This window comes from Mustela lutreola, chromosome 3, assembly GCF_030435805.1.
Source record: "Mustela lutreola isolate mMusLut2 chromosome 3, mMusLut2.pri, whole genome shotgun sequence".
Lineage (NCBI taxonomy): Eukaryota > Metazoa > Chordata > Mammalia > Carnivora > Mustelidae > Mustela > Mustela lutreola.
In genome coordinates this window covers 42730041-42755517 of record NC_081292.1, presented here as the reverse complement: position 1 = coordinate 42755517, position 25477 = coordinate 42730041, and the positions used below count along the sequence as shown (strand labels likewise).

At 41.1% G+C, this 25477-nt stretch overlaps 1 long non-coding RNA gene across 2 annotated transcripts in view; it reads right to left on the bottom strand.

Annotated features, from left to right (window-relative positions):
* LOC131826607 (uncharacterized) overlaps positions 1-25477 on the bottom strand; it is a 204234-nt gene that overhangs the window by 171074 nt on the left and 7683 nt on the right. For both annotated transcript variants that reach the window (XR_009351677.1, XR_009351676.1), the window contains exons 2-3: positions 24945-25041; positions 9019-9082 (exon numbers count right to left, since the gene is read on the bottom strand). This is a non-coding gene — a long non-coding RNA (uncharacterized LOC131826607). The remainder of the gene's footprint in view (positions 1-9018; positions 9083-24944; positions 25042-25477) is intronic.

Sequence of the window (25477 nt, the reverse complement as noted above, 5' to 3'; positions counted from 1 at the left end):
TGGGTTTGGCAGAATGGTCTGGAGGAGTAAACCAATCTGAGTCAGGGGTGGAAGGAGTGTGTCGGATGGAAGAAGCAGATATCAAGCAGTAAGAGCAGTCCTGTGGTCCAGAGGTAGTCAGAAAGCCTGACCGCTTTGAGGAAATGCTAACAGCTCAGCATGACTGATCTGTGGGGACAAGGAAGGCAGTGGCAGGAGATGAGGCCAGAGAGATACACAGGGGCAGCTCATGACTTTGAACTGTAAGCTAAAGACAGTTGAGGGCTATAGATGATGGTTATGTTCTGACAATATTCTCCATCTGTGTGGATGAACAATACTCTGTAATATTCGTGTGTGTGTGCGCGCACACACACACACACACACACACACACAGCCACATACTCTTTCAAGCCCTGTCCTACCTGGCTCTCAGCTCAAAATTCAAGCTGATTGCCCAGGACACAGCAAAGGATCAAGGAAACTTGGTTCCAATTATAGCAGATAAACTGTCAGTGGTTAACGCAGAGCTCAGGTGGTAGCTGAAATGGATACCTTAGAGCTGATATTCCTTCTTGCACATTTGATCAGCACAGGTCAACTCTTGCATGAGCACACACTTCAACTCCCAATGACTATTTTTGTAAAAGTTTTCTTTGGATCGAGTGAGATAGGTATTCACCACTGTATTCTCTCCTTTAGAAAATGTTCGCAAGCCTGGCTAAGGCTCCCTTCCTACTTGAAGGTGCAGAGAACATGTCACGATTGGTTCATGAAATTCAATGAGAATTTACTAACAAGAATGGTGTGGTGTCTTAGGACCCATTTTTTAAAATGTTGATCTGGTTCAATCCAACAAATACCCATTAAGTTCCTATCTTGTGAAAGTCACTATTCTGGTGGCTCTGGGGTGCAAGCTGAATTCCCCATACAAAAACAAATTTTCTCCATCATGCCATGAAGGGTTCTTTATATATCAAAGTTGGCAGGAGATAGAGGACTAAAATTGTTTCAAACTGTTGTTGGCAGTAAGCTTCTGTCTGTGTTAATTACACTCTCTGTTTGATGTTCATCATTCAGTCAACAGTTAACGCATTGTAGCCTTTCTGTGATTGACTAAATACCAAATTACTATGTGCAGCTTTTTAGATTTCTGAGTATATCAAATTTATATCATTCTCAGACTTGATTCTAATAGTTTGGGGATTCTTCCAGCCCTAACTCTCTTGATAAACAACTAATCAATGAAAATCTTGGAGCAAATACAGACACATTCACGAGGAAAGGCTTACAGGTTTAAAACCCTTTAGAAATACAGATTTTAAAGGTAGCTCTCTTTAAATTTGGAAGGATAGATGACCTGTGAAAAAGAAAATCTGTACCATATTTTAGTATTATTTACTCATACATAATTACATAATGCACAGACATCATCAAAAAAATCAACAGAATTTAGATATGTGCATATACGTGCTCGTGTATGCACACATTTGGTACGACAGAAAGAGAGAGCTATTAAAAATAATTCAAAGTAAAGATCCTAATGAACTGAAACCAAATAGAAAGCACAGGCTTTGTAGTACTTACTTTTAGGTTCAGTATTCAGTTCTCAAAATATATGTTAAAATAGGTATTTTAGTACTAAAGAGAGCAGTCTGCACCTCCCCAAGCTGCTTACACTCAGAGGTATGCTGGAGCCAGATTGTATCACTTGCAAGAACCAATTTTGTGCATTTTTTTTTCAGCTCTACGTTCATCAACTTACCCTGGTTAATTTGATATTACCATGGTGGGAGTAGTTACACTACAGAAATTGGCAGATGCTCTAAATCGAAGTGTTTTTCTTTTTTCCAAGAGTGTTGATTAGTAAACCATTACTGAAAGACAACTGTGTATACAGATAGGTTAGTATTCATATGTGTATATAAATATATTGTATGTTTATATCTGTAAGTATATATGTATATGTGTACATGCACACTCACACACACATATACAAAACATGTGTTAAGGAATAGATGGCTAGACAGAAATATGATGCTTTATTTTTATACCTTCATATTGGACACTGGGCAGCGTATCTCCTTAGTAGTTATAGGATATAGGTAGACAGTAAACAAATGACAGAGAGATAATGAGAGAGAAGGAGAGGGACAGAGGATGACTAACTGAATAATAAAATTATTGCTATAAAAGAAAAGAATAAAATTGTAATTAAAAGACATAGTGGCTAATAAATGTAGAAAAATTGTAATAGACTTACTAAAAAGAAAGCAAAATTCTTAAGCATTTCATAAGCTTGTTAGAGTTAGGAAGACAGTCTAAGATTAGTCCACATCTAATCTAACTACCTATGGCACCTATGGGGAGATTGCGGCACACATACTTAAGTGGCTCAGCTGTAATAACAAAACCAGGCAATAGGGCACGTGGGTGACTCAGTTAAGTGTCAGCCTTCTACTCAGGTCATGATATGAGGGTCCTGGAATGGAGCCCTGTATCCTGCTCCCCACTCACTGGTCTTCTTCTCCTTCTCCCTCTGCCTCTTTCCCGACTCCTGCAAGCACACTCTCTCTCCCAAATAAATAAAATCTTTAAAAAACAAACAAATGAACAAAAACCCAGGCAAGTAACAAAGCCAGAACCAGACTCAAGTTTTCTCACTCAGACTTAAGGACTAGCCGTATTACGTTCCCTTTCAGGCTATTTTAACAGAATGAAATTGCCAAAACAAGATCGACTTTTCCAGAGAATGCTTTTCATTATTAAAACAAAATACTAGTTGCTTTATCAAGCCCTTTCAAGAGAGCAGAAATATATGACAGATGTTTCTTTAAAGCAGATTTCCCATAGATCCAAGTCTTGAGTAGGGTCACCAGTAACAACTTCTTTTTTTTTTTTTTTCCATCACAAGTAGATGGAGAGGCAGGCAGAGAGAGAGAGAAAGAGGGAAGCAGGCTCCCTGCTGAGCAGAGAGCCCGATGAGGAACTCGATCCCAGGACCCCGAGATCATGACCTGAGCCGAAGGCAGCGGCTTAACCCACTGAGCCACCCAGGTGCCCCCACCAGTATCTTCTAGATGAAAAGACTGGAGCACAAAATTTGAGATGTTAGGATGATCTAAGTATTTTCTTTTACAAAACTTATCTTGAATTGATTAGCTGAATTCTTGCAATTTCCTCCATCATTTAATGCAACTGTACAAACATGGTTCTCCTCATCTCCAAGTACTAAGCTAATGTTAAGACCTAAGGAGATAAGACGTTGCCCGGTACTGCTATAATATATGAATTTGTTAAGCTACTAACACAAATATCTGCCAGATTTATGACTAAACTATGATATCCCTGATGTTCCCTAAAATACCCTGTTTAGTGTAAATACTTTATACATGAACAGTTTACATTTCATAAGGTGCTAAATTGCTAGAAACTTTACTCCAAGGAACAGAAGGAAGCCAATTGCCATCTTCCTCCCACTTGAAGATCCCTCTCAGCAGGGATCTCTCTCTGACGCCCTCACTGTGTCTTCTCTATTGACTAAAACATCCATCCATTTACTAAAAACAAATTGAGGCAACAGAGCAAAGAGAATAGATTTTAGAGCCAGATACGCACGTTCAAATCCTAATTCAGCTACTTCTGAACTGTGGAACCTTGGAAAAGTTATTGAATCACTCTGAGCCTTAGTTTCCTTATCTGTAAATGCCTATAATGATTGTACTAGAATTAATTTGACTTGTTAAGATTAAATGGAAAACATTTCTAGAGCCTCTGACACAATATCGGGTGCATAGTAGGTATTTGATTGAAAATTAGTTCTTCTTCCCCTTCTCACCCCTCCACTGAGTAGGTATTGGAGATACAAAAATCAATAAATCATAATCCCTGCACTCTAAGTATTTGTAATACAGCGGGAGAAAGATTTCTAAATGACTAATTTCCACACACTCCTACTTGGTGAATCAATTAGGATCTCATCAGGAAACAGATGGTACCACAAATTGGATAATCTGAGAAGAGTCTAATAAAAGGACTATTTTCAAAGGTATAGGTATTGTGAAGAAAGCCACAGAAGATAGGGCAGTGTCCCAAGGCTAAAAACTGTGGCACAGCCCTCCTCACAGGCCTGAAGGGCTAGGGGAACAACAGATATAATTATCTACAAGGAAAGACTGGAACCTGGTGGGGGGTGAGGAAGTGGGGGGCTGAAGCTGATTTGTGCCACTTTGAGAGAACAGACAGTGTGCATCACTTCCCAACTCCACATTTAGTGACATCACATTGGTTTCTTGAAATTGGTCATGGTAGGAGTATTTACACCACAGAAATGGGCAAACACTGCAAGTCAGAGATTTCCCATCCCTCAGGTTGGTTGTTAGCCATTTACCAGTGCATCGCTAGGTATAACCTGTGTTGTGGGAGGCAAACAGTCCAGAGTAACCCCACAGAAAGAGAACTAGGGGAATAAATAGCCCAAACTTATTCTCTTCCTCCTTTCTCTTCTCCTGAAAATGTCCAACCCAATGATAAGCCAGAGAAGAGAGAGAAGTCCATTGATATCCAATCATTCTCAAAGAGAGTCCATTGGAATCCATTCAGACTGACTTTCCAGGCAACCAGCAGGGTGGACAGGATGAGAAAGTAGATCTGAAGGGAGGAAACAGGAGCATACAACACACGTAACAGAAGAGTGAAAGAAAATCTACTGAAGGAGAAAATGATATTTCCTGAGGAAGTCAGGGAAAATAGAGAGGAGATGGATCTTAAAGGATGAAGAACAGTTTACCAAATGTGGAAGACAAGGAACACTACAGACAGGAAAAAGTGTGGAGGGGGGAAAGGGCTGTACCATCTGACACTGCTGAAGAGCTGATGCGTGTAAAGACTAGCAGGATGGAACAACATGTGTGTGGGACTGGGAAACTGGGAATTAAGGAGGATGAGGGTAACAAAAATACTCTTGAGGTCACACTGAAAAGCGTGTTAAAACGTGTCCACTTTTTTCCATTTCGAGAACACAAGCATCTCTTACTTGCATGACCAGCATAGCCCTTTCCAATGCTCTACACTACAGACAAAGCCATACTCTTAAAAGACAAATCTTGCCTTGTACCTCTTCAGCCTAATAATGACAAGCAGCTCTTACTGCCCTCAAAATAAGAGTCCAACTCTCCTGCCTGGTGTGCTTGTACTCTGCACCTTCTCTTGCCCCATCCTGCTGCTCTCCTCCTTCCCCAACCCCCCACCCCACCCATCTCCACAAGCAGAGTGGTTTTTCAATCCCTGAAATGAGGAAGGTTTTCTCTTCCCTTTCCTTCCCTTCACCTGGCCAGTGCCATCTTGGGCTTTGGGTCTCAACCCTGACATTATGGCTTCCTCAGATGTCCCTGACTTCCCCTTCGCCGCTCCCCCCAGCAAGATCTACTGGCCTCCCAGCGTGCCCTGTGCATTGTCCTGGCATGGCAGTGCTCCTCCTGAGTAGTAGTTGCCAGCTCCTTCAGTCTCCCCCTCTACACTCTAGGGTCCTTGATTACATAAATCTCTAATGGTAAAATTCCAGGCACAAAAACAGGCATCTTGATATCTGAGGAGATATTTTTGATGAAGTATTCTTACCACTAACTAGGAAAGGGATTCCCCACCCCACCCCCGTTCTGTCACTATTTATCCAGCTTGGACTGACTTAATCCATAGAATGTGTTGGCCATTAACCCTACTTCTTATTGTAAGGAGACAGACAAACAATGTAAGACACCACTAGTGACGAAAGGTGTAAGCTTAAAGTGAGACTTACCGAGAAAAACCCAAGCAGATCAGCAAAGGAGTGCCTTTAATTCCTCAAGCTCATGCAGGGAATGTGGCCTATCAGCCCAGTGAACAGACCATGGAAAATGGTCCAGAAAAGAGATCATTTTTGCTAGTGTTGCTGGAAATTTTTGTCAAGAAGCTGGGAAGGGAGAAGAGAACACCTGTGAACTACCCGACAGGGAGCTTATAGGAGGAAGATCAGAGTGAGTATACCTAGTGACTCTGTCTCCCTGCCAAGCTACTACAGGAGGCAGCAGACAGCTGGCAGAGTCATCAACTGAGAAAATGGGTGTTTCATCACCTGTGACACACCAAGATGCTGAAAGTTCAGTAAGAAACATAGTTCAAGTGCACACAGTTGTCTTAGCCACTCACCTTCTGGAATCACCAAGTCAAGGCTGTAGCTCAGCACCAGGCAAGACAAGCCCCAAATACAGTAGTCTGGGAAGACAGGAAGACGCCATTCCCAGTACAACCTGGGGATCAAAACACTGAGCGTGTCCTCCTCAAGAATACAGCTACTCTCAAGGAGTATAAATTACAAGACACAGCACCCATTATATATTGCTGTATAACAAATCATCCCAAACTTTAATGGCTTAGAAGAGCAGCAATCATTTGATTCTCTCTGGGTCATTATTTGGGAAGGTCATCCCTGGCTGCTTCTGGCTCAAGGTCTCTCATGTAGTTACAGTCAATGACTGGTGCTGGAGCAGCTGGTGGGTGGCTGGCCATCTCTGTCTAGCAGTCTTAGGGCTTCTCCCTCGGGAGAGACCGGGCTTCCTCATAACACAGTGGTGTTGGGGCATTCTGACTGCTTACACAGAGATCCAGAGCAATTCCAATGATCCATGCAGAAGTCACATCTCCTTTTGTGATCTAGACTTGGAAGTCTCATGATTTCAGAGCAACCATAGTTACAACAAGCCCATCCAGATTCAAGAGAAAGAAGCACCTCTCATTGTCACTTTATAAGACCATGTGGGAAGGGGGACATTGTGGCAGTCATCTTTCAAACAGAGTCTGTCAAAGGCACCAAGGAGGTGTTGGTCCAGCCTGCTCTCCACTTCCACCGATCCTCATGTGATACCCAACTCCCACCAGTAATTTTCCATCAGTTACTATTCTTACATGAGTAGGGCCCCATGGAAAAGGGAACAGAATATGGACCCCAAATGGCAACGTAAGCCAAAAATTTTTAAAAAAGATTTTAACACCTTGAGCAACATAGGAAGATTATTATGTTATAACTATCACTCTAGCTGTGCTATGGAAAGGGAACTACAGCAAACAAAACTAAGGTAGGAAAATCAGGGAGGATGCTGTTTGTTATCTTTGCCTCTAATCCAAGAGTGCCTTAGTTTTCTTGTTGTTTTTTGTTTTGTTTTGTTTTAATGAGAAAAACAATAGCACTTACCTCAAGAAGTAAATGTGAGAATTAAATATAGGTAAGTATAAGTCAGGTGCTTGGTATAATGCTTAGTGAGTGGTTTATACACACATTTGCTATTAACATATTCTTAATATCCATGTGAGAGATGATGATGGCCTAAACTGTGGAAATGGATAGATCTTAAATATTTATTGTGTGGAAGGTGAGAAAGGGGGGGAATTGAGAATGACTTCTGTGTTTTAACTTCAAGCAAATAGCTAGGTGAAAGCGGATAAGGAACACAGAGGGAGACAGCTCTCCTAGCCTCAGATGCAAGCCTAAACATTCCCCAGGGCTTGCTTTCAAAATGTTCTCCTTGGCTGTTAAAGCTCTGAGAAGCTGACAAGTTTCTCAACTGCTCTAAGCTCTATTTCTTCATCTGTGAGGAGAAGATAACAATAAAATGTAAATGTGCACTTAATTAATGTGAATTTAACTCTATGATCTCTGCAAAAGAAGGAGAGTAAGTATAAGCATAAGAAAAAATAATTTACATTTGCAACCATAATTTATTGAACAATTCTACTCAACGAGTATGACTCTAAACTGAATTTGATAAAGAAGAGCAGAGTCTGCTGCTGCTTCAGCCAACTACGTTCCCACACTTCACCTACATTAAGTTTGCTTTTAAAGGTAAACAACCTGAGGGTCTTGAAGGGGCCGGGGGGTGGGAGGTTGGGGGAACAAGGTGGTGGGTATTAGGAAGGGCATGTATTGCATGGAGCACTGGGTGTGGTGCAAAAACAATGAATACTATTAAGTTGAAAAGAAATATAAATAAATAAATAAATAAAGGTTAATGCAGTTTGTTCCATATGATATAGCCCTAAATGAAATCCAGTACAACTTAGTGAGTTGATCAAAACATCATTAAAGCAAGTAATCATAAAAAAAAAAACATATATACATTATATATACTTGAATCATTTGTTTTAATTTAAAGCACACAATCACAAATTTAATATTGTATATTTTGCTATAGATCCAAGACTCTAAACAATTTCTTTAGTTCTTTATTTTTTTAATATAGGTCTACTGACTGAAGTTCCACATCAAATTCCTAGAATAAAATTTAATACTTTCTAGTTTATAGTAACAATACAACTTTGAGACTCAATAAGATCAAGGTTGTGACCAAAAAAGTGTATAAGGTGGTGGCATGTCTTCGATGTATGTGACCATAAAAGACATTGTTCCTATTCAGTTGCATCTATGATCCGTGTCTCTGGGATGGTGGCATACATTTCTTTTTTTTTTTTTTAAAGATTTTATTTATTTATTTGACAGAGATCACAAGTAGGCAGAGAGGCAGGCAGAGAGAGGAGGAAGCAGGCTCCCTGCTGAGCAGAGAGCCCGATGTGGGGCTCGATCCCAGGACCCTGGGATCATGACCTGAGCCGAAGGCATAAGCTTTAACCCACTGAGCCACCCAGGTGCCCCTGTGGCACACATTTCTTAGAGCATGTTTGGTGCCCATACACTCCTCATGCTAGTTCTGGTCCCGGCTGCCAGGACCGCTCCCTCAGTTCAAACACTAGATTCTAGTAACAGCTGGATTGATATCATGTTACCTTTTATTTCTCCTACTAGTTTATCCTCTCTGGATTTCCATAACCTGAGCAACTAAACCTCCTCAAGTGCCTCTCAAAGAAAACACAAGGGTAATAGGACTTCATTTCAAATAATCAAACAAAATAAAGGCTACATGGTGAAACCCTATACAGTAAGAATAAAATCCTCTCTGCTCAGCAGTGGGTCCTTCCCACCAGACCTCCAGCCCAGCATCCCACACATACCCATCCCAGCTCCAGCACCACTCAGCCCAGTACTACAGGAAGATTGCTGTCTTGCTTCCAGATTCTGTAAAACAACAAAATATAATCAAATACTCGCGTACAACTAATCAGGATGGTTCTGCTTTGATATAGTCATGTGTATTTTCTTCTAGAAACAAAAATGTGATGCTGACCCTTTCTTATGTATGGCTCTTGAGGTGACATCAGAGCTGACATTACTAAGTAGTTGTATGTTTGGCACCATTAATAATACATTTTTTTTTCTACTTAAGAAATTTGTTCTTCTTGTGAATATCAACTTTGATTATGTTAGTTGCCAAAATGCACACACAAATGTACACACATATTTACACACATATGAAGCAGGAAGAAATATAAAATATTCATGGCAACATCTGCACCCAGACCTAGCTACTCTGAATTACCATTTGCCATGGGGAAGCAGTTGTTCCCATTATCAATGCAACATCAACCCAAGGGAGAAAATGAAAAGTTCATTTTTTTATTCTAAATCTGAAAATAAACAGAGTTGACATATTACATGTAGGAAGCAGTAAAAAGATATGCCCAAGTCTTGACTTTGAGATAAATGACTTCAGGAGTAAGAAAGAAGATACCAGGGGGCGCCTGGGTGGCTCAGTGGATTAAGCCGCTGCCTTCGGCTCAGGTCATGATCTCAGGGTCCTGGGATCGAGTCCCATATGGGGCTCTCTGCTCAGCAGGGAGCCTGCTTCCTCCTCTCTCTCTGCCTGCCTCTCTGCCTACTTGTGATCTTTGTCTGTCAAATAAATAAATAAAATCTTTAAAAGAAAGAAAGAAGATACCAGTACATATGGCCAAAGCAGGGGAGCTGGTCCCCAACCTCTCTCTCGAGGCCTAACACCACTGCCTACTGCCACGCGGTAAGCAGTTGAGCACATGAAAAGAGGGCAGATGAAGGAATCCTACTAAGATGAAAAGATGGAAAAAATGAACAGTGAAAAATTTTTTACTCTTCTTCAGCTCTGGCCAAACTTGGAGCTGGAGGGGTACCAGGACATTGTCCTGTAACGTTTAGGATATCTTGGGTAGGGGGCGCTAATACTTTTCCCAGGTACAGTTGGAGAGTGGTAGTCTTTGCAGTCCAGCCCCAGTGAAACCTGAAGGAAATAAGAGTGTGGCAGCCCACCACCACCATCAGTCACAAACCAAGCATGGAGAATGACAGGTGTCTCATAGGCCCGTGAAGACAAGCCAATGAGTGGCTCTAAGAGCCTATCTGAGAAGGGACCCCCAACGGGAGAAGGAAGAGGAAGGGAATGCAGCCACCAGAAGGGGGAGAGAGGGACAGTTGCTTCTCTGTGTGATTCCTTCAGGTGTTAGACATAGCAGGAGAAGGGAGGACAGGCACATCAGCAGAGCAGAAAATGCATATGACTCCTTTCTGCCTTCAACATCACGAGACTAACTCCCCATCACCTCGGGGTAACTTAAAAGTTAGATCAGAAGAAAAACAGAGGAAGAAACTTTGCATGGGAAAAATGGGCTTGATACAGTTGAATGCTGAACTAGACTATGTCCATTTCAGAGATCTTGACCAAGAAGCTAGTGCAGCAGATACCTTTAATTTGAAGGGCGGGGGGGGGGGGGGGGGGAGGGGCGGTTACTGAAGACTCAGAGGCAGAAATTAAAGTTAGTCAAGAAGAAGCTCATGGGCAAAGATGTTAACTTTGATTTCCAGAGCTTCCGTTGCAAATGAAAATGATTAAATAAAACATTCGCCGTCAAAACAAATAAGTAACTGAATAAAGGCAAGAAAAAAAGCTACCATTTGGAACAGCAATGTATGACCATACACTTAATATCAGCTACATGAATCACACACTACAGAATAATAGTAGTTTCCTAGACAGACAAGTTTTGAGGGAAGGAGATGTAAGCATGATGTTCAAAAGGACCATGTGATAGAGAATCTAAGAACCATCTAATGATGGAGTCTGGTTTGCCAAGAAGAGCCCGAAGGCGTGAGACGGAGCCAGGTAACTCAAGAGTTGAGGTGTCGCTCTGTTAAACAGCAAGCCCTCCTTATGCGATGGCAACTTAAAAGTGGGGGGATTAGAAGCTGATTTTTTTTTTTTATTATTCTAAATCTGAGATGAAGTGGTTGATTCAGGGCTGTAAGACATCTTCCTCTCAGCTGAATCCTGGTCCCTCCAAAAGACCCACTTTAATTTTTAGCAAAAGTGCCACTTGAAAGAATTACAGTAATCGAATCTGGCTGCAGCCAGAGCAGGCAACTTTGCTTCCAAACCCACTGGAACCATCCAGGATTTCTCTCGCTCTAGATTTTGGAAAATGATAGCATGTGCATTAACCAAATTTAAACTATTCTTTTCAAAGCTAACAAAATAAATACATTTACAAAAAATAAAAAAAGCTATAATCCTCTCCCTAAACCCCCCATTCCAGCTTCTCATGAGAAAGAGAGAGGGGAAAAACAAAACAAAAACAAGGACTATTTTGCTAAAAACTACGAAACTCCGGCTTGGGCTAGTTGTTTTTAAAACTGCCAAAAAACAAATACCTGTCCCCTCCTACCTCTTTACCTCCTCCTGCTCTGGCTTCTGTCCACTGGAAAGCATCCGGGATTCACACTTCAGCACTGACAGGGTGGGGAGCGAAAGGGGGGAGAATGCTGCCTGGCGGGAGTCAGAACCAAAACATTCATAAACGCGTGCATGATCTGCGAGCCAAAGTGCTACTTCTCAGGAATGGCTCCTAAGGGCAGTGCAGAAACAGCAAACAATAAAGCGGGAGACACCAGGCAGGCAGCAGGTGGAACAGGTGTGGAGAGATGGGCACCCAATGTCAAGGTAAAATCGGTCACTCGGATATTCTTTAAAGAAAGCTAACACGCAGCCTGGAAAGACCTGTGCAGCTCTCCAAGTGAGAAATACTCCTGGATTGTTATTATTTATCTGGAGCCCCAGGTGCACACTGAGCTCTGTAATAGGTAGCACGTGCCAAAACAAAGAGCAGAGCCCTTGCCCTGAAGAGTTTGCCGTCTAAAGGCACATTTGGGTACAGTTAGCCTCCACGAATCGGCAAAGCAGAAAATAAACATAGCACAGACAGACACCAAGGAATAGATCTTTGCTGAATGTGTCAAAGCTTTCGGAAACAGGAGGGCTTTTAAGAGAGTTGTGGTTTTCATTTCATGTTGTATTGTATTTTAAAAAGGAAAAAAAGAAGAAGAAGAATTTGCTGTTAGTAAGGATTTAAAAAGATCTTGACAGGCCAGAGCAAGAGGCTAAATATGGAAAGATGACTTTAAGCAAGATCTACAATGTAACGATCTACATCTGAGTACAAAATAAAAGGACCCTTCAGGAGCCGATTGCAAGTTAGTGCCGCCAACACTGGCTTGTGGCTGAACTCCCCCAAACAGTAAGCTGATCTCAGGGGGAATGCATAAAAGGACTATCTCTAGCTCTTGAATGGGAAAGGGGATGGTTTGGCTCAGGGCAGCCTCTGAGCAAGGCTGACTCAGACTTTACATCCCAGGGCAGGTGACTGAGATGCTGTGTGACACAGGGCTTAGCCAGACTCTGAACTCACACAACACATGAGAGATCCACTCTCTACCTGACACTAATTTGGGTGAGTTCCTTTGCTTCTCCTTAATGGGCTTCCTCCATCTGTTAAAAAAAAAGAAAAGGGAATGGGGGACCTGGGCGGCTCAGTTGGTTACGCGGCTGCCTTTGGCTCAGATCATGATCCTAGGGTCCTGGGATGGAGTCCCGCATCGGGCTCCCTGCTCCGTGGAGAGCCTGCTTCTCCTTCTCCCACTGCCTGCCGCTCTGCCTACGTGTGCTCTCTACCTCTCTATCAAATAAATAAGTAAAATCTTTTAAAATTAAAAAAAGGGGGGAGGGACGCCTGGGTGGCTCAGTTGGTTAAGCAGCTGCCTTCGGCTCAGGTCATGATCCTAGCGTCCTGGGATCGAGTCCCACATGGGGCTCCTTGCTCAGCAGGGAGCCTGCTTCTGCCTCTGCCTGCCATTCTGTCTGCCTGTGCTCGCTCAACCTCTCTCTGATAAATAAATAAAATCTTAAAAAAAAAAATTGTTAAAAAAAATTAAAAATAAATAAATAAATAAATAAAGGGGGAAGGGAGGGCCAGAAGGAGGGAGGAAAGAAATAATAGAAAAGAAAAAATTCTAAGAACACTCATTTAATGGGAAAATCTTTATAGTTCTAGCACCGTCTGGCACAGAGTGACCTATTACTTCAGTGGCGCCTCCGACGCTCTCCCTGCCTCTCCTCCCCCTCCACTGAAGGCCCGCTTGTTTAACAGGGTCTCCCGGCTCTGTTCCTGAGCTGTGGTTCCAATAAGCCACGTCCTCACCTTCCGAGTGGGCAGCAAGCCCGATGTGGTAGAGGCAGGGCACTATGCAATACCCCTCCCCCAGGCTTCTTCATTCTTAAATTTTAGTTGGGCAAAAATTCCCCCATATTTCCATTTCTGCAGGAATAAAAAACAGAAGCAGGACTTAGTTTCACGATATCATCACTAATTCCCTGTGCTATCGTGGCTCATGATTAATTAGCTTCCAACACTTTCAAACCCATTTCTTTCTCTGTGACTTTGAGACAGTGGAAGTGGTTACACGACAGTGTAAGCAGGAAATTTCTGAGGTGGGAAGCCCTGTGTCCCACCACTCTGGCGTTTGCCTGGGATGTGTGTCTTGTCTTGTTCTCACCAGAGCCTTCTCTTCCTTCTGGGGCCTGAACCTATTTTTTGGCAGGATCTCCTGGAAGTTGCCCTATCCCTCTGCTTTCTCCACCTAGGAACACATTTTCCTCCTCTGTTAGGATCCCTCTGCCAGGCCAGGGCCCTGTGATATCTGCTCTCCCACAGGCATGGTGATTCCCCGCGAATGGCCTCTAGTGGGACCATTCCTGCCAGGACTCCAGGCCAGCCCTCATCTGCCATCTGTAATCTATTCCACCAAATACCAAATGTCCCAAAGCCCCCGCCTCCCACAGTGGACACTGAAGGAGGGAACGTGCTCGGCAGGACATCCTACTCTCTTCTCAAACCTTCAATCACAGCATTATCTCCAACACCTGCCGATTTACTGCACATTGGCCAGCATGATGAGGGGAATACCATCTCAATAAAAGTTTCCACTCCAGTTGCTCATGGGTGCCACGTGTTGACTCCAATGTCATTGAGAGTCATTTGTGTTGGCGAGAGTGCCTATAATAACATCCTCTGATTGGGATTTGTTACTTTTCCTGGTGACTGTGCCATTCCAGCCTGCTCAGAGCCCTAGCATCACTACGGAGTCATGCATTTCACATGCCATCTTTCTCCTTTCTCATTATTGGGTGACTTTTCACTTGGCCTTTTCTGCAGATCAGCCCCTCCGAATATGCCATCTGGAAAAATGAAGAGTGAAAACACTGCCATAAATTAAAGAGAGAGAAAAGTAAAGGGAGAGAAAGAGACTCTTCATCACCCTGAATTAGACCCGATTTTCCCACTCTGTCACCACCCTCACAGGAGCTGGCACGGTCTTCAGAAGCTGTCCCCATTTCTTCTAACTATGGCAGAGAGGGGGGCAGAGAGAGAGGAAGAGAGAGAGAGAGAGAGAGAGTCATCCAGTACATTAGATAGATTTGGCTAGATTGATGTCATTGCTCATTAAGAAAACAGGCAATCTGCTTCTCGTTCTCATTGGAGAAAATAAATCTGCACAGAGCCCAGCCAAATAATGTGTAGCAAATGATCAATGTTATCTGAGGGAGAAGATGATTGATCCTTTATTTCTTACACCCTCTCATGCATAATGCATAAAATTCAGGATGTCCTCAGCTTGCCTCAGGACCTAGCAGTGATGTACCACATTACCATGCAGAACACTCGTTCTGAATTTCTAGTGACAGTCTCCATATCCCTGAGCAAGTGGGAGCCAGGAATGCTTCAGAATTCAAGACTCCCTGATAGTGGCATGATGGATTTTTGAATCCCTTCCAGGCCTCTTTACAAATACATGCATGACTCAGGGAAAGTCTCAAAAGAATCTCGGGTCTCAATATCCCCTAATACAAAGCAGAATTGGTAAGACTGGCTTCTTTTAGCATATCAGATCAAAGATTAGAAAAACGGAAATTTGGGGGAGAAGCAAAAATGAGCTAGATAGCTAACAAGGGAAACGGTGTTTCTTTTTCATTGGAATGGTTAGGTTTCAGAGATAAAGGTAATCAGTGGTGATTTTGGAGCAGGCTGGATTCTCTGATGTTGTATCTTAAGAAATTTTTTTTTTAAAGATTTTATTTATTTATTTGACAGAGAGAGATCACAGTAGGCAGAGAGGCAGGCAGAGAGAGGGGACGGGAAGGAAGCAGACCCCTGCTGAGCAGAGAGCCCGATGTGGGACTCGATCCCAGGACCCTGAGATCATGACCTGAGCCGAAGGCAGCGGCTTAACCCACTGAGCCACCCAGTTGTATCTTAAGCGGAAGCTGTTTGGTTCCTCCTTCTCCATACACGTTAAATAATGACAGTGATGATGAGGATGACAATAATGGTAGCTAACATGTTTAACTACTTATTTGCCAGGCTTTGAATTAAGCATTGTTCATGTTTATCTCATGTAATGCAAATTTTTGGCCAGGGGAACTTAAATTAACTTGCCCAGAGGCCACAGCTAATAACCAAGGAATTCCACAGCCAATGCTGCGGATCCACACATAAAATGCTACTATGGTGGGACTGGGGTCAAAACAAAGGAATCAGTATCAAAGTGTAACCGAGAATCTTTAAGAACTAGGCTAGCGCAAGACTTTGTAAAGTAATAAGAATTGAAAAGAACTAAGGGGTGGGGGGACACCTGGGTGTCTCAGCTGGTTAAGCTGCTGCCTTCGGCTCAGATCATGATCCCAGTGTCTTGGGATCAAGTCCCGCATCGGGGTCCTTGCTCAGCAGGGAGCCTGCTTCTCTCTCTGCCTCTTCCTGCTGTTCTGCCTGCTTGTGTTCTCCCTCTCTCTCTCTCCGACAAATAAATAAATAAAATCTTATTTTAAAAAAAGAAAAGAACAGAACTGGGGAGTTTTAGCCCTTCCTATGAACTCTCATCAGAGAGTTTCCATAATTCCATAAATTCCATAAATTTCAATGACAGCCCATTGGGTAGGCAACCTCATGCCTGCGCTGGTTATGAAACTATGGTTTCTCCGTCTCACACTTCTCTCTGCTCTGCTTCTCACGTCTTCTCTGCTCTGCTCTGGAACTCTGCAGACCGCAGAGCCCGCTGCTCCCTGTTAAGCTCTGTCACTAGGGGGCGTCAGGGAGACCGCAAGACTGCGGGAGGAAGCATGATTCGCGCCTTCCTGGTTTATTCCCTGTTTCTGCTGCTACATTCCAGCAACAACACTTCCTAGCTCTGGCAGCAGGAGCTCACTTCTGCTCACGGTGGCAGTTTTCAGTCCAGTAGCAACAGGGAGGAAAAGCGTACAGGTTTTCTAACACTCCTCGAAGCAGCCCTTCGGTGACACGAGCCCAGCCAGCGTACCCTCCTCAGAGATGTGCATCCCGGCCCTACCAGGCCCAGTCTTCTAAGGTTTTGGGGTGTGTGTGTGTATGTCTGTCTGTCTGTATGTGTGTGTGTGTTACCTCTACTTTTGTTTGTTTATTTGTTTGTTTGGGGGAATGGTACCTCTAGTTTTGTTTTTTGGGGTTTTTTGGTTTTTTATTTTTTTATTAACATATAATGTATTATTTGTTTCAGGGGTACAGGTCTGGTAGTCATCAGGCTTACACAATCACAGCACTCACCATAGCACATGCCTCTCCGATATCCATCACCCAGCCACCCCATCCTTCCCACCCTTCTTCCCTTCAGTAACCTGCAGTTTGTTTCATGAGATTAAGAGTCTTTGATCGTTTGCCTCCCTCCCCGGTCCCATCTTATTTCATTTTTTTCCCTCCCTACCCCCAACAACCCGCTGCCCTGCCTCTCAAGTTCCTCATATCAGAGAGATCATATGATAATTGTCTTTCTCTGATTGACTTATTTCACTCAGCATAGTAGCCTCTAGTTCTATCCATGTCGCTGCAAACGGCAATATTTCATTTTTTTGATGGCTGCATTGTATTCCATTGTATATATATACCTTATCTTCTTTATCCATTCATCTGTTGATGGACATCTAGATTCTTTCCATAGTTTGGCTATTGTGGACATTGCTGCTATAAACATTCAGGAGCCTGTGCCCCTTGGGATCACTACATTTGTATCCTTAGGATAAATACTCAGTAGTGCAACTGCTGGGTTGTAGGATAGCTGTATTTTCCACTTTTGGAGGAACCTCCATACTGTTTTCCAGAGTGGCTGCACCAGCTTGCATTCCCAGCAACAGTGTAGGAGGGTTCTGCTTTCTCCACATCCTCACCAACATCTGTTGTTTCCTGACATTATTTTTAACCATTCTGACTGGTGTGAGGTGATATCTATCTCACTGCGGTTTTGATCTGTATTTCCCTGATGTCGAGTGATGTTGAGCACATGTCTTGTGTCTGTTGGCCATTTGGATGTCTTCTTTGCAGAAATGTCTGCTCATGTCTTCTGCCCATTTCTTGATTGGATTATTTGTTTTGGGGAGGTTGAGTTTGATAAGTTCTTTATAGATTTTGGATACTAGCCCTTTATCCAATATGTCATTTGCAGTCAATGCCCATACCACCTTGAACGTTCCTGAACTGGACTGATAAGTCATTTGCAAATATCTTCTCCCATTCTGTTGGTTGTCTTTTGGTTTTGTTGACAGTTTCCTTTGCTGTGTAAAAGCTTTTTATCTTGATGAAGTCCCAATAGTTCATTTTTTCCCTTGCCCCCCAACTATCTAAGTTTTAATAATTCCATCTTCTTCCTTTTGCTTCCCCAACTGAGGGGTTGGGGGGATCCTGCATCACCACTATGATACCTAGGTGTTTGTTTTTAAACTTTTCATTTCTCTAACACTAAGTAAATAATTCTTAGTATTAAATTCTCTAATTAAACCATAACTCATATGGTTACAGCTTCCTGATTGGAACCCAAATGATACAACCTTCAAGTTGTTTGCCTGCATGTAAATTCCTTGCATTTATTACTGAGTGATTAGAATAGCTGGGGCGGAATCCAACCCCAGGTTTGTCTGGTTCTCCAATATTCCATGATGACTCCCCACAAGGCAATGCTATCTACTTTGCCTATGATCAATAAAAGGACACACATGAAAAACATACAACATCATGCAAATTAAAGCCTAATAGATATCTGGCTATTATGTAAAATAACGATACTGCATGCATTAAAATTCTTTATCAATACTTTTATTAATAATAGTGGCTATCATATATACAAAGTGAGATCCACTGCACTGAAATGTTTTGTTTAATGAGTTAGCTTGCTTCTGTGTTTGATAAAATAAGTCACTCTTGGTGTCCAAAAAAGTATCATGCAACTCTCTACCTAGTATGACCAGTGAGACAACAGTAGTGATTCTAGCTCTGCCAAGACACTTTGGGTAGAGAACAAGACACAAGTTATAACTCAAACCATCATCATTCTCATAATAAAAGAAGCATCTGAAACTTGAAAAAGATCATGGTGGATTTGCCACCTGTCAGTATCTGGCAGGACTCTATGATATAATGGCAGACACCCCAGAGACCAAGAGACAGCAGGATCAAAGGGCATACTGTGTATGCCAAAATGGACAGATACCTCAGACCCACTATCCCAACAAGGTGATTATTGCAGCTACACATACACTGTGAGGCTCAAGATGGTTGATGAATCTAAAGACTAAGAAAACTGGGAGCTCAGACTCTTTACTGAGCTGCCAAGAAGTCAGAAACTACTCACAGAAAGGAACATTAAGTCCTCACCAGAAACTCCAGGATATGATGTGAAATAAGGTCAGCTAAGTTTATTTGGGTAAATGGGTCTAGAAATATTTGTTAAGTCTTCTATTAAATTAACCCAGCTCCACAGCATACATACTGAAATAAAAGCAGAAGTTCTTATGCCACTTCATACATAAATACACACACACACACACACACACACACACACACACACATTTTATATATCATGGAAGGGATTATGTTTTCTTATTTTATTCACACAAAGGCCATATTGCAGTGAACCCACCTGAAAGACATGACAAACATACTCAAATTTCTAGGAAATCCTAACAGGGACCAAAAGACAAAATGAATAATTTGACCAACCTGGTGGCCAAAACTACAGTGAAAGGTAGAATGGTGCACTAGCTCTAAAGAAAAATTGTCACCCTCCTCCCACATAATGCTTCATTCTAAACAAGTGCCCTTGGCAGCACCTCCCACAATGTCACACATCCAGTGGATACCTAATAAATACTGGTTGCCTCTGATAACGCTGACAGAACACAAAGGCATTATAATGAATAGTGGGTGATAAAAATATATATAGGTAATGGCTCAGTAGTGGTTGTGTCTTTCAACAGCAGTTTGGAAGAATAAAACCCGCTATTATATTATAGATAGATAACATTAGATGTGAAAACTGTAACTCCCTTATCTGGTGTCACCCAAGGAAAATGGAACTAGGATGAAAGCACAAGCTTCCTTTTAGTAGCATTAAAGAAGTCACCACTCACTTGGGGGCCATAATCAAGAATCTACACCCTCTGAATTCGGAGGCAAGGTCAGGAAACAACCAACCATTGAAAGAGAAACTGCATACAAGGGATTAGCAATTCAGCGGTCCTAAGAGTTGGTGTGTAAATGCGTTGTTGCATGGACTAAGGAATCCACCAAGCCCAACATTTCAAAGGCTAGAATGTAGGGAACAAAGGTTATAACTTCATCAACTGTATTGGATAACAAGTATAAAGAAGAGCTGTAGCAACAGAAGAGAGGTGTGTGTGTAATCAAGGAAAGCTGGGTAAAGAATGTGACTTTGTATTTATCCAATAGTGAACAGGAGACAGACATTGCAGTAGAAGTAACTATTCCTGTTCTAGAAGAGTTATTCTATTTGGGGGTGCAGAAATAATGTACCCAGCTTTGAGAGACTGGCATAAGGAAGAGCTGCCAGGTAAAGGAATAGAAAAGGAGTATAACAAGTTAATATAAGTCACGGTAAGTCACTTTAGTGTCATATACGGTATCAAAGGCAAGTCTTCCAAACTGGAAATCCACATTCATGAACAATTTAAGGGACCCAGACTCCATGAACAAGAAGGCACCAGATAAGTTGCAAATGCATCTGGGTTCCTGCAGGAGGCACCACCCCTCTGATCTGGGAAACTTGAACTTAATAATGATTGGTAGACCAAAAAATGAGGAGAAGGATTGTACCATGTTTATAAAAACAGCCAGCAAAATGCAGATATCCATGCCTTCTGGACAGGGCACATGATCTGAAAGTGAGCTCTGTTTCATTAGACATGGGCATCTTCTCCCATCTGATCATCTGAAACCATATATTGGCCTGGTGTGACTCCAGATCTGAGCTAACTCCAGATCAACTGGACGACAGAGCTGAGAACCAATTCCTGGACAACAATGACAAAATCAAGTCACTGCCACCCTGATATATGTCTTGAACAGCCAGCTGCCCTATCCACATCCCCATTCCTGCCACAGCAGCCCCGAGTCTGCCACCTAACAGGGCTGGAAACGTACATGTTCACCTTATGGTGTATCATCAAATTATCTCCCTTTTCGTGTTTGTCCTTAATCTCTCCAAACAAGTCATGAGCAAAACCATGAGAAGGACCATGTCCTAAATGTCTATATTGTGAACTAAGTTATTGGTGAACATACTCTATACCAAGCTCTGCACAGAGAGCTTTACACAGACTACTTTACTTGTCACAACAACTCTATGAGGTATGTTTTCTCCATTTTATACAAGAAAAAATCAATGCATGAAAGAGGTAGGTAATTTGCTTGCGTTTACACATGTAGTAAGTAACAGGGTTGGATCAAGTCCAGGCATATATTCACAACCATGATGGAGAGATGGTGGTGTACAGTGGCTAAGTAGACAAAAGGACATGCCCTCCAGTTGCTCACTACATTATGTTAGTGATGCTGGCATAAGAGTAGACAGATTAACAGAAGAGTAAATTCAGAAATAGACCCATATGCATCAGAATTTATAATCTGATAAAGTGTTTCAAAACAATAATGAAAAGATGGAAAATTCAATATGTGATGATGAAGAGTGTAGTTACCCATTTAAGGAGAAAGGGTTAAGTTCCTAACCAGTGCTGTACACGGAATGTAAGAAACATTCCATATAAACTAAAGATTCATAAAAAAAATCATAAAAGTACTAGAAGAAAATATCAGTGAAATTAATATAGTCTTGGTCTGGGAATTACAGCAAAGATAGAAATCATAAAGAGAAGAGATGAATAGATTTTGTTACATACCATTATTCAAGTTTCTCTTTGACCCAAAAAACCAAGGGTTTTTTTTTAACAAGGGTTTGGAAAAGTTGACAAATTGGGGACTTACGGGGAAGAATTCATGACAAAATAATTAATATGCTTAATATATAGTGAATTTATAAATCAATAAGGAAAATATAAACATCCTAATAGAATAAAAAATGAACAAAAGTTATAAAAAGGCAGACAATAAAAGAATACAAATGGTTACACACATATAAAAAATGCTCTATCCTATTAGTTAGAAAATAAATGCAAATCAGGACAACAATCTGATAGTATTTTTAATTTAATAGATTAATACAGATTTTTTTAAACACAAAGCCTAGGGGTGCCTGGGTGGCTTAGTGGGTTAAAGACTCTGCCTTCGGCTCAGGTCATGATCCCAGGGTCCTGGGATCATGCCCCACGTCAGGTTCTCTACTCAGCAGAGAGCCTGCTTCCCTTCCTCTCTCTCTCTGCCTGCTTGTGATCTCTGTCTGTCAAATAGATAAATAAGATCTTTTAAAAAAAACCCACAAAACCTAATGTTGGCAAGTATTTGAGAAAACACAGGAATTCTCATACACTACTGGCAACAACATAAACTGGTTTAACGTCTCTAGGTGACGGTTTGGCTGTAGCTATCAATTTTTTTTTTCCAGAAATTCTATTTTCTAACATAATTTGTTAAATGTGTAAAAAAAAAAAAAAAGATTGCAAAGGTATTTATCATAGAGTTTGTTATGATCAGAGAATGGTGGAAACATACTAAATGTCCATCTTAAAGAATCAGCTTAATAACTACTGATAAAGCCATACAACTGATTACAATGTGGCTATTAAAAATTATAACCTAGGCTTAATGTACTGACACAAAACAATGACCATATTATCAAGTGAAAGTAGATTATTAAACAACATGAATGTGATGATTCATGGATTATTATTTTAAAAAATCAAAATGTATGTGGAGGGGTCATTTACGCAAATGTAAGAAACAGTATGGAAAAGCATACACCAACATTTTAACAATATTATCATTGGATAATGGGGTTACATGTCAAAGATATTTTATTTCTTTTATTTTTTCAATTTTTTCTCTGTTTTCGTAGAAAGATTTTTATATTGTATTTAAAAAACAGATTAAAAGTGACATTGCATTAAAAATATGAAACTTATCTTCTACAGTTCTTTCTGTTAGAGCTCTTATCACAGTCATACGTGATTTGTGTGCCCACCAAAGTGGGAGAAGTGTTTAATCACTGGAAAGTTTCAAGCCCTGCACTTGGACGGCTGGGGAGCCTATGTCACCTGACCAAAAGTAGAATCAGGCCTCTATGGGTCAGTTTACTGTTAGCAGAAGTTTGGGGATGCTGTCCTGAGAAATCACTTGCGTGAACTCCCTCTTGTTCTCTGCTCATGAAACCTCTACAATGAAGAAAGCATTGGACTCATGCTCTTATACTTTTCCATTTGTTTCCAAGTTGTTGACTGGAAGGTGGATTGAGAATTGATCAAAAATGTCAAATACTGAATTCTTAGGACAATTCGTATGCCACAAGTGTCTTAAATTTGGGAGACAAAGGGAAAGTTAAACCGTTTCTCGACCCTCCTATCTGCCACCTGCCACCCTCCTGTTTCCCCTTACACACATCTATATACATCCACAGACATCATTCTTCTCACCTCTCGGAGGACTCGGCCAGAAAAGCTGGAGCTGTCAAAGAGAATCCTCTTTGGGGTGTAACATGTGTCCCCACTTGAGCAATTACAGCCTTATGTTCATCCAGGCTGGACAGGCTGACCCGTCTCTTAAGTTCTTTATTAAACAATATCTGTATCTCACCCCCCCTCATCATGGTAAGAGAGAGATTCCCACGCGCAGCCTGATAACAGCTGCTTTATCAGTCCTTCTACAATCTATGAGAACACCAAGGAAAAACTCCCAACTGTGAAGCAAGGATGATTGGAAACACACCAAACACCAGATTAAAAGCAGGAAAATTGCACCAAACCTCAGAGAGACCTTTTTTTTCTATGCTTCACATGGAGGCCCCCCATTATCACTGACTTCTGGATTAAACTGTTAAAGTTTTATGAATTATTACCATGTTTTCCATGGAAAACTATAACCTAGGACTTTGTTTTTAACTAAATCTCCATGTGCCAGCTGGCAATTTTCTACCAATGCTGATTTTTTTTTTAAAAAAGTATTTTTCTCACATAGAAATGCCTCCCCACCCAAATCATTGCATTCCCCAGGCATATTTCACTCAGATTCCAGACAAGTAACATTACAATTCATCCTCATCTCGGCAATTGTTACATCAAAAAGAAAAGACAGAGATATAGCTAAATGAATTGCATGGAGAAAGCCAGGAGGATAATTAGAGACAGCTTTCATTTGAACATTTATATAGCTCAGGAATCTACTACAGGGGTGTTAGAAACAAAATCTGAAAAATTATTTACCTATATCTTTTCATGTGTTAGAAAACTTCCATTAAAAACAGGTAAGGCATAGATAGGGTGACTGGAGAAGACTAGATGGTGAATTATTCATTCTAGCAGGGCCATTCCAGGTCACAAAACGGGAGACTTCTTATAATCTAAGACATAATAGAGATGGAGGATGACAGAGCTCTGTTAAATCAACTCATACTGCATTCAGTTCTTCAGAACGCAGCACTGATAAGACATTCGTAGACCCAGGAGAGAAACATCTGAGACGAATTGTCAGGTATCAGAAAAGCAGGTCAGAATGCAAGCCTGTTTTTTAAAGTGATTTGTCCAGAAGACCAGACAAAGGGAAAATATTGTAGAAGATCCCTTCACGTCCCCTGATTCCATGCCACCATCATTAAAATGACTGTAATAATAAAGAACAATCAGCACATTTTTTAAGGTGAAGCAGAATTTTAAAAATCATACCATGACTGGTTTTTTAAAACATTTTCAATGATCGTAAAAATATTATGTATGCCTAGAGGCAACCTTTTGAAATACAGAAAATCAAAATAAAGAAAGGATCTCTCCTCTTACCACTCAGAAATAAAAACAATCACTAAGACTTGGTAAAAATGACGGTATATTTTATGTGGAGATACATGTATTTGATAGTGATAATCTAGAGCATATATATTTTCCCCAATTGGGTATATATATTTCTTCTCAAAACTCCCTTATAAATAGGGTTTAGAACCTGCTTTTTATCATTCAACCTTCTTAAGTATTTTAATTACAATGTCACAGTGTTTTAAATTTATCATCACTATCAAAAATGGTTTTAGGCACCAATATGCATTTTACATAAAGGTTTAAAAAAAATCTTGATATTGAATCAAGCAACTTCCCAACATATGAAACATGCATACCCAATCCAGGTTTTGCAATATTCACTGGGGGATCATTAATCCTCTGGAAAAAGAAGACAAGTTACATAATCTCTGTAAACTTCAGTTTCCTTACCTGCAAAATGTCATCACATTGCTGCAGACTGTGTATCCCACATAACTCAGGCCACGAATTAGTTATATAAGCAAAAATATCCATTAAAAGGGGAGTCCTAAAGTGATACAAACATACCTTAAACATTTTATAGTAACGTAAAATATACAAATGAACATTCATTAAGCTTATGAAATAGTGTGAAAGCCTTTTTTTTCTTTCTTGCATAAAGCACAGCCATAATGTATCTATATCTTCCCGTTTTACTTTCTTTAACAAGAAACAGAACATGCAGACACTTGTAAAACAGTCTAAGTGCAAAATCTTTCTAGATTTTCCACCACACTAAATTGAACAGCAACTTGTTTAATGAATTCCTTAAGAATTTCTAAACATCCAACTTAAGTTTTCATACAAACAATATCTTTCTTTCCCACCTATATATTACCACTTTACATAATACTTAACCAATGTACATAATTTCAACAACAAATGCATCTGGAAAACAGGCTTGAGAACAAGCTCCATTGATCCTTCACACTTCCCTCCACTGA